Genomic DNA, 8,231 nt, shown 5'->3' on the forward strand with positions numbered 1-8,231 from the left:
TGAAAAACTGAATCCCACCATGATCAAGACCAGTGACCTTAACTGGGAAAAGACTGTCGGTACCAACTGGGACCAGATCATTAACGATCTGGTCCTGGCCGAGGTTGTCAGTTTGATCCGGTATCGCCAGTCTAGTCACAGTGGGAGCCATCCGTCAAATTCCTATTGTGGGTGGCTATCTAGTCCTAATTGACACTGGCGGGTCAATTTTGGTTGGTGCTAGCAATCCTATCCCAACTAGTGTCGGCGGTCGGGTTCCAATCGTTGCCAGCAATACAATCCTAATGGATGTCTAACGTTCGATCCTAGTTAGCGCTAATGGTTCGGTCCTCATGGAGGTCAACCATTTAGACCATCGACGTTGACCGAGTTGCTTTTAAATTCAAATATAGAATTTAAAATTTAAAATTTTACTTAAGATTTAAACAAAAAATTTTAATATTATAATTTAAAATTTTTTTTATATCATCCAAACAAAGAATTTCAATTATATAAATTTCAAATGTGAGATTTCAAATCCAAATTCACCCATCCAAACACAACCTTAATTTATTTTGTAACATGACTAATCTTAAATTAACTTTAAACAATTTTAATATTGAAAAAATTGTTTCAATAATAGTAACTATCAGTGGTTTAAAGGTCAATAGTCCAACCAGGGGTCAACTTGAAATCAGATTGTTCATGATTAGAATAATATGTTTTAATTTAAAGATACACAAATATTCATATTTAAACAGGACAAAGAGTAATATTCAAATAAAGAAGTCATTAATTCTCAAGTAAATGAAAAATCAATCCATAAAATCTTACACAAATATTAATTATAAATTTATGACAATAATAAAATACAACAACATTAAAAATGTTAATTAAAAGATTTTGATTTAATTTATGGTTCAATATTTAGAAGGGAAAAGAGAGCAAATAAAAGTAATCAAGTCAACCTAGTTCATCTCATTAATTGGATCGGCCTGATGACTAAGGCCCTTGGTCTAATTAGTCAACCCTACCTGTTCTTTATACCATGCATTAATATCTTTTTTTCATACTTTTTATTAAGGGAGTAAATGATATTGCTAATGAAAATCACTTTTTCATTTTATTATTTTTTTCATTCCATATTGAATGTTCATTTTTTTACATGCTAAATAATTAGTATGAATGAAAAATAAAATACTAAAAAGAAAAATAAACATAGTCAATTTAAAATTGGCCCTAAAAAACCTGATATCACTTTATCATCTATAAATTTTATTTAATTCTAATTTAACAACATTGTAAGTAGGGATAAGATTGATTTTTTAATTATACATTTGAGATTAAAATTAGGTAAATACTATGCATTGTATGGTGTTTTGGAAAATGAGTTAAATTATTTAATGTTCATGGGGGAAAAAAAGCTTGATAGAGATTTTATATCAGGCATACATTTAAAAATAAAAAATAATAATAAAAATTAAATTATAAAGGATCATTATTGATAATAAATTTAAAAATAAAGCTTGCTGTCCTTTTTACACGATAACTTCCCGTCAATTCATTGAAGTCAAAGAAAGATTGTTCAACCATTTTATCTTGCCCACAGTTCGCAGGATCATTGTCTTATTTTTCTCGGCTTCGATCATCTAATCATACACCTTTGGCTTGTTCCTGGATGAAAGTATTTTAAGGTATGCATTTTTTATTTGAGTAAGCTTGTCAATTTTAACTGAAATATTTCATTGCTGTTGCATGAAAGAAGCGATATTGAAAGAAGGGTTATACAGGGACACTCATTTTGAATAGAGGGATTGTATTGAATTACTTACTTCCTATGATATCAATAGTTTAAGGCCAGTTTATTTTGTCAGGCAGGCCAAAATAAAGGCCAGTATATTTTGAAATAAACGTCGTAGAGAATTTTTATTGAATACAAATTGGCTAATCTGATGGAATTCTTGGCTATATTTCTATTGTCTTTCTATTAGTATTTCATAGTTAATGTCAATAACATCCAAGGCTTCGTGTGTTGGCTGGGTTTCATTAGAACATGACAATAGAATGTCTAATGACTTGTGAAGGTTGGTTTGGCTGCTTGACAGTGGGTGAAAATATAGTTTAGGTTGATATCCTTTGTATTAATTGATCTACACGTGCCAGCCCATTTTATATATTTCCTTATGATGTCTGATTTGATTTAAATGTTCTCATTTTGAGACCTGAGTCAAATCACATTTGGCAGACTTGTACTTGGTGGAGAGCCAATTATGGATGCAAGTGATTAGAGAGCTGAAATGCAGCCTGGTGCTCGTAAAAATGCTGTCCAACAAATGTAGGTCTAAATCTTTTTTTGTATTTCAAATCTGAATTTTTCTTTGTTTCTGTGGGTGCTTTAAAATTGAAAGGCTTCCCTCAATCTTCACTTGTTTGTCATGTAAATTTAATTTGTTCATAATTTCATGAATATATATATATATATATAGATATATATGTCTGAAGCAGACTCTTGGTGCCATTGTTTATGATTGGCCAACTTGCTAAACTATTGCCTAGTTTTCTCTCTATGAATACAACAGTGTAGAATTCAGAACTATAATTTGACCTTTTCAACTTCCTTTGAAACGCCAGTGTTCTTCATTCTCAAATCTATAATTCATGCTGAATGTTGATATTATGCTATCATAGTTGAGGTCTGAGCAAGAACTTTGATAGGGTAGTTTTACACATACTTCTTAATAGGATGAGCTTGACATGATGCACAAGAAGCCTGATTGACAATTTGTGTATCATACTATCATTGCTATAATGGTATTGTCGACAATTTGACTTTGGAGTTATGAAGTGTCCACGTCAGAAAAGGAATTTCTTTTTCATACATGTTGAGCATTTATATTGTACACAAAGCATTTGGAGACTCTGCTTGTTATATTCTGCTTTTCATGTTCATGTTACGTCCATGAATGTAAATGTGCTTCTCATTGCTTTTGGAATCTGCCAATATGTGATGTTGCATTTCATTGTAGCTTGGCAAGATTGGTTTGTGTTGCCTTTTTTATTTTCACCTTGGTGTTTTTCCATACACCAATAGTTTTTCTATTTGATATAGTTGACTAGGTATACATTTTTCTTCTTTTTGATGAATTATGATTCTAATGAGGCTAAGGTGGCATGAGATGTCTAATTCTCACATTGAGTATGTGGGTTGCTATATAAGGTACTTAAATAGGTTGGTTTCCTCACCTCAATAATTAGTATTTTCATGGGGGCACCTCATTTAGGTACCCAGCAATTTGGTATCAAGGCTAGTAGTTCTTGACTCCATAAAGGATTTATGGAGGATTCTGACTAAGGGTTTAGACTGGGATACAAATAAGTAAAGTGTTGTGGAGTGTGGTCATCAGATGTTGACCCTCCAAGAGAGTCAATTGATGGAATTTAGGTGATATGGAATTCCAAGTCCCAAATTCAGCTTCTTGGGATGCTTTATAGAGTACTTAAGGCAGTTTGTTTTCCCACTTCATTTTCTAGCTTTTGAAAGAAGACTCCTCTAGTCCCCGCCTAACTATCCATTAGCTTCTAATATGTTATTAAGTTGATTTCATCATATTCAACTACCTGTTACATGTACTTGTAAAGAGCCGAGCTTAATGAGTCACTTCATCTATTTTTATTCTTTTATTCTTTTGTTGTTTTTTCCTAGTTTCTAGGTCATATACTGTTGTCAGGAAAGAAAAATTGGTCATTGGTAGTATCTATTTGTGTAATTCATATCACATTTGTTTTCTATGTATCTTTTCTTAATTTGAAAGAGGGAATTGAAATTAAATGTTGATAATGTATTTTCGTTTAAGGCATAGTTATTAATAGCTTTACAGCTTGTAACTCATCGCAATGCAACCTTACAATATGCCAATTTCTGGCACGACAACTTTCATATAGCCTTTTTGTAACTATGCTATAGGAGCTACTATGTCTAGCTGTAATTAGAACTACATATAAATTGGGGAACAAATAGTCATAATTTATGTGATTTTACAGAGGTGACAATCGGAGATTCACTTGACTTTTCCTTAGACAACCAAATATTGAATGATTTTGTATTCATTAATCATATTTAGAGCATGAGAAGAGGGCCAATCTCTTCTCATGCTCTTGAAATGGTTGATGAACAAATGAAACCTTTGAAAATGAAGAGAAGATTGAAGGATTGCCTGTTGACAATCATTATGATGATATTTCATTTGAGGAATAAGAGGAATTGATTGGCATATATTATTCTAAAGCTTAGACTAAAAAATTTGCAAAACGCTGATGCATCAAGTTGAGTACTGAATGTTGTTATTTATGGATAATTATTAGCAGACTTTTTTTATTGCTTTACACTTTGAGTGATTATATATATATATAGAATTAAAAAAAGTATGGCATTTTTTGATGTCAGGCATTTTTTGAGGAATTGGATATTCAAAAATGTAAAACATTTTTAGCCTTTTGAGGTGTAATAATTACCTTTTTTTTCAAAAGTGCCCCTATTGATGAATGACTTTATATTTATTGTAGGGTATTTAATAGGGGTAAATATAGAAAGATAAGGTCAGTTTGAAAGTAAATAACTATTTTATTGCGGGATGAGATTTGATTAAAAATGCTTTATATTTTTAAATAGAGGGAGTATATGTTAGTGATTTATCAATTATATTTGGGGTTTTTTAAATTTGCTACTACATAACAAGGATGTTATTTGCTTTAGAGCCTTTGATTGTTTAAGAACTCTCTTCACCATCTTATGACTTGAAAGTGAACTGTTCTCTTAGCTATGAAGAATAAATACAGTAAAGCTATATTGCCATTATGATGATGAAGACGGCCTGCAAGAACTATAAGAATTTTCTCAAAATTTTGAGAAAAAGACTTTTGCTGTGCAGCAAGCCAGGTATGCTCAATTCTATTTCCAGATCTTGAAGTTATTATCATCTTTTAAGGTATCTATGTAAGCATATTAGATTGAGAATGTAATGAGGCAACCCTTCTCTGTTTTTTTTTTGGGTGGTGTGGTCAACTACATGGATTTTCTTATGCTCATTTCCTTTATGCTCCCAATTTCAGTCGGATTATTTGCACAAAATAACTTTGAAGGAGGTTTCAATAAAGAGTAAGTCTTTAAACTTGATGTTTGACTTTGTAGCATCAAATTGAGTTGTTTTAGCCTAATTAAGCTTTTTGTTATTCGAGGTTTCTTTATTTTTGAAGCTTCTACATTATGGTTTGGTAGGTCTAAAATGGACTGTAAATGACTCAATCACTTGTTGTTCAAGCAGTTATTATTTGTTGGACAAAATATTTGGTTTTTTGCTATTGATTTGACTTTCATCCGTGGAACTTTATAACATTTTCTGGGTTTCCGAATTAAATTTGGGGCATATTGATTGTGCACTCTATATTATTGATTCAACTATCACTCAAATTTTGTTCATTTGTATTATAATGTTGTTTCCTATTCCCTTCATTAAAACAGAGTTCTTTCTCCTCTATCTGTAACTTGTTAGGTACTCACTGTCTATTGAAAGAATGTAGTGAGAAAAGTTTATATTGCCATTTCTTTTTTAGTTGGTTGATGCAATAATACCTTCTATATCAGTTTCTTATGATTAGTTACCTCTTTGCTCTTTTTTCTTTTAAAGAAGAAAGTGATAAGTACTATTTTAAGTTATTTATTTGAGCAATATGTACTCATGTATTTATATCATAATAATGTTTGTCCTAGGGAAAATGCAAGGAGAGGTTTACCAAAAGGTAAATGTCCTATTCTTTTTGCCTTTTCTATTTTCTTAATAAAGCTGGCAGAACAAGAGAAAATAGTCAAGCCAACCCAAAATAAGTATTGGACAGTGATTGCCCTTTGGTTGAGGAAAATTGTGAACATTACATGAACTCACATTTTTGTATTTTACATTTTTAAATTATAACATTAAGTACAATGATTTGAATCCTTGAGATACTAATATTTTGATTTTTTTGATTTTTTTAATTTCAACCTACAGATCCTAGTGTTAAAGGAAATGTACTTGCCAGAATTGAATGAAATGTACCAGAAAATTGCTAATAAACTTCAGAAGGTATCTTAGGTTTTCTTTATCTCTTTGGGTACTGTTACCCGATGTCTCCTTTGGTTTTTAATACAAGACACTTTTTAGATGTTTTGCCCTCTCCTTAATATAATACACTTCATAAAATTTAGTTAAGCATTTATATATTATTTCCATAATTTTAATTAAGGGTAGTTTGGGAATGTTATAGTTATTTTTAAAGAAATCAAAAATCTTAACTAATGTTAACCACCTTTCTTAATCCACATAATTCAGTTAAAAGTGTATCTAACATTGTTAACTTCAAATTTAGACATTGTTGCCCAGATTGGGAGTAGCTATCCCACTTTACTTTTTTCTGCTGACAAGGTTCAAAATCTTGATCTTTGTAATATATGTTGTGTCCTTTCAGCGTTTCCATGGACAAAACTGTAATAAGTTAGCAATGTCAAGCCCACCCATGGACGAAACTGTCTTTTTTCAGTGTTTTCATGACTTTTGAGTTCTGAGTAACATATATGCCGTTCTGCCATTGAAGCCTATGCTAAGCTCTTTGAAACCAACCTCGTTTCTAGAATATCTGATAATTAGTTAGTTATTTGAATTAGTTATTATCTCATCAAATCAGTTAAGGATGTATGAGTGTAAATATGTATGAAGTTAAATATCATGCCTTAACTCTTCCTAATTTAAATTTAGGAGTTGTGACCAAACCTGTATATTAGTCTAAATGAATAAAAGCTACATAGTATGATTTTTCTACATGTTTTTATATGATAGCTGATAAAACAAGATAAAATGAAAGTGAAAGTACAAAGAAATAGATCTTGTTGGAGAAATGAATGAATACCAAGGATCCTGAATATTTATGAATCTGATAATCACGAATAGAATCATTTAAGTACACAAGACACTTAATATTCTGATGAACTACTTCTACCATCATGCACCTATTTACACTAGCAAAGCATATGAAGAAATACATATTGGAAAGAAAGTAACTAAAGCCCTACCAACTACATGCGGGAGATGTGGGATTTTTTATTGATATTGTAATTTGATAAAAATTTAGCCTTATGCATATAATTTACTCCTTCCAGAGTCCAAACCATAGTATAGAGCATTTTTTTGAACTCATACTTGTTCAAAATATAAGGTATTGATTCTCCCTTCATTTATTATTCCTTTTAAAAATTGATTCATTAAAATTTCAATTGTCATTATTAAGATATTCAAGACAATGTTGACTATCTATCAGGTTGACTCTCTTCCACAGCAAGCAAAGTCAGACGTATTTATGAAACTGAAGTTATTTAAAGCAATATTGGAGCGTCTTACGGCAATCCTGCATATTTTGAGAGTGACATACCTCCTGGCATGAGCAAGAAATTAACTTTATATGAGAAGCAAATTATCAATTTTATAAATATGAATAGGCCAAAGAGTAATCTAGCAGTGCAAAGTCCCATCATCTCCCCAAGTTCTGTAGCATCATCTAGTAGCTAATGCACCATCATGATGGATGATCACTAGTCTTGTTATGGTATGGAGGTGTGAATTTTGGAGTTGACATTGCAATCTTTTAAAAGATGAAATCTTTTTACTTTGTCAGAAGGTGGCAGCCTTCATCAACTTCTTGTTAATTTACAACTTGATTAGTATATCTTTGATGGATTTGTAACTCTAAAAGGTTTGACTTGTAACTGTGTGTGAAGATTCATAAATTATTAAATATTAAATTATTAATATTTTAATAAAATATTATTAAAATGAGTATAATACTTTTAATTACTTGCTGATATTGTTACTGATAATTGTGATCCGATAATCATCTTGTAGTCAGACAAGTGGCTAATTAAAATGGCATTTTGATATTTTACATAGGTAAAAAAATAATATTAGTCTATTAGCATTTATTTGTAATTTAAAGAATTTTATTGGCATTAATGTTTTTAGAAGATATTTATTTGTATTTTTTAGTGTACTTGAAAAAAAAAAGGATAAACTAACACTTCAACCATAATTTAAATAAGTACAAACTTAAAAGACTCCCGAGTGAGTTTGATGCTTTATCACTTCCATTATACAAACTTAGCTTACTCTTATATGGGTTTAAGGCAATGTTAAATGTAAACATTTTCTATGAATTTATTAACTTGTTTT

General features: G+C 30.7%; 1 long non-coding RNA gene across 2 annotated transcripts; it reads left to right on the forward strand.

The window, feature by feature from the left end:
* The first annotated feature begins 4,799 nt into the window (after positions 1–4,799).
* Positions 4,800–7,773, forward strand: LOC129287735 (uncharacterized). Of its 2 annotated transcripts, XR_008587792.1 has the most exons (6): positions 4,800–4,915; positions 5,089–5,134; positions 5,747–5,775; positions 6,024–6,098; positions 7,169–7,224; positions 7,327–7,773. It is a non-coding gene; the product is annotated as an uncharacterized LOC129287735 (long non-coding RNA). The 2 variants fall into 2 exon arrangements; XR_008587791.1 differs by lacking the exon at positions 7,169–7,224.
* Positions 7,774–8,231: the final 458 nt, after the last annotated feature.

This window comes from Prosopis cineraria, unplaced genomic scaffold (assembly GCF_029017545.1).
Source record: "Prosopis cineraria cultivar Desert tree isolate PC_DT_omini unplaced genomic scaffold, ASM2901754v1 PC12, whole genome shotgun sequence".
Classification (NCBI taxonomy): domain Eukaryota; kingdom Viridiplantae; phylum Streptophyta; class Magnoliopsida; order Fabales; family Fabaceae; genus Prosopis; species Prosopis cineraria.